Source organism: Rattus norvegicus, chromosome 7, assembly GCF_036323735.1.
Source record: "Rattus norvegicus strain BN/NHsdMcwi chromosome 7, GRCr8, whole genome shotgun sequence".
Taxonomy (NCBI): domain Eukaryota; kingdom Metazoa; phylum Chordata; class Mammalia; order Rodentia; family Muridae; genus Rattus; species Rattus norvegicus.
Window position 1 is genome coordinate 8,483,085 of NC_086025.1, and position 2,285 is coordinate 8,485,369.

General features: G+C 43.7%; 1 pseudogene; it reads left to right on the forward strand.

Annotated features, from left to right (window-relative positions):
- Positions 1 to 545: 545 nt before the first annotated feature.
- Ftl1-ps6 (ferritin light chain 1, pseudogene 6) lies at positions 546 to 1,094 on the forward strand (annotated as a pseudogene).
- The last annotated feature ends 1,191 nt before the right edge of the window (positions 1,095 to 2,285 follow it).

A 2,285-nucleotide genomic window follows, 5' to 3' on the forward strand; every position in this document is an offset into this window, starting at 1 on the left:
ACATTTTGGGGCTGGAAAGATGTCTCAGTGATTAAGAGCACTGACTGTTCTTCCAGAGGTTCTGAGTTTAATTCCCAGCAACCACATGGTGGCTCAAAACCATCTGTAATGGGATCTGATGCCCTCTTCTGGTGTGTCTGAAGAAAGCAACAATATGTATATGCATATATATATACATATACATATATATGTGCGTGTATATATATATATACACACACACAAACACACATATATAATATATATATAATTCTTTTAAAAAATTTGAATTCATTGATCCAAAAAAACAAGCGTAACAGTATTTAATGAAAAGGGTTGTTTAATTTTTTAAAAAAACAGTTTCTTAATAGCATCTTGGAGACCCTGTGGATCTGTGTCTTGCTTCAACAGTGTTTGGACAGAACAGACCTGGGGACTCCCACTTTATTAGTTTCCAGCCGCCTTACAAGTCTCTCCCGTCTCAGCCTCCAGGACATCTCCTTGCCACCTTCGGCTCCTAGGGCCAGTCAGCACCATCTTCGCACTTAGCCCCACACTCCAGATCAGCCATGACCTCTCAGATTCGTCAGAATTATTCCACCGTAAGTGGAATCTGCCGTCAACTGCCTGGCCAACTTGCACCTGTGGCCCTCCTACACCTACCGCTCTCTGGGCTTCTTTTCTGATTGGGGTGACTTGGATTTGGAGGGCATAGGCCACTTCTTCCTCGAATTGGCCGAGGAGAAGCACGAGGGTGCCAAGCATCTCCTCAAGTTGCAGAACGATCATGGGGGCTGTGCACTCTTCCAGGATGTACAGAAGCTATCTCAAGATGAATGGGGTAAAACCCAGAAGGCCATGGAACCTGCCTTGGTCCTGGAGAAGAATCTGAACAGGCCCTCTTGGATCTCCATGCCCTGGGTTCTGCCAGCACAGACCTTCAACTCTGATTTCTTGGAAAGTCCCTTCCTGGATAAGGAGATGAAGCTCATCAAGAAGTTGGGCAACCACCTGACCAACCTCCATAGGGTGCAGGGCCACAACCAGTGCAGACAGGTGTGGCCCAGGCATCTCTGGGCAAGGATCTCTTTAAATGCCTTACTCTCAAGCACCACTAGGAGGCCTCTGTGCCTTTCAAGGGCTCCCTCCTCTGCTCTGCACCAGCCACCTCAGGACCTCCACCTGAATGAACTTCTAAAGCCACTAGGCAGCTTCGTAACTACCCTGGAGCCTTTCCTCTTGGACCAAGTAAAAATAAAGCTTTTTGAGACAAAAAAAATTCTTCTGTATTTATAAAAAGTTTTCTTCAAACTCATTAAGATGTCATCACTGTGTTCTACTTTGAATAAGAAACTGCAGTGAGGAGGGAGCACTAGTTTAGTGAGAGTTGATCCAATAATCCTGAGACAAGCATCAAATACAAAAGAAATGATTATCACACCTACTTCAATAGTGTGGCTTAGGGTGAGTCCCCTGATTTATAAAGGTGGTTACTTGGCCCAAACACTGACTTGTCAACATTGAAATCTTAGAACTCCAGACCAAAACTTCTGTTCTTTTGTTCTTAGAGTTTTTTTCACTTAAAATTTCATGACTTTTAATTGTCCTCCTTCCTAAAGCTCCTAGAATCACTTAGCTCAGAGATCAGAGCCCTAAAACACTTTTGACTTCTTTGAACTCTGCTATGGATGAAACTGCTAATGGTTCCAGTGATACTTTTGGCCTTTAGTCAAGAAAGAAAATGTTCCTTTTCTTGGAGGATTTTTTATCCTAACCTGCCTAGCCTCTTTATCCCTCCTGATCTTATCCTACCCCTACCAGGAATTGGGCAGCAACCCATCTGGCTTTTCCAGGTGTATTTGGGGTGGCAGGTGGCAGGATTGGGACACCCCATAGAGGGTCTTTCTAAAAGATTCCAATTGTCATGTGGAGAGGAAAGACAGTCCTTGACTGGTGTCTTGACAGGGTTAAAATGTCAAAAGTCTCTCTCCATAGGCTCACAAGTGCCCTTTCCGTTAGACGCCTGTTTTTCATTTGACTTCTAAGGTTATTCCACAGAGAGAGCAGTGAATCAACAATCAATTTTCACACACTTTGGAAGCTCTTGTATCAGATGAGAGTGAGCATGATTCCCTCTTCATGTGGCTTCCAAATGAGAAGAGCAATTTAGCCACTATGTCATGCTTATGTTAAAACAATAATGGCTGGTCTCCCTCGGCTATAGGCAGGTGCTAGAGTGAGCCAAACGCTGGCATCTTATATCTGGCAACATCTTTTTATGAAGAGAAAATTATTAGTGAAGTACATTT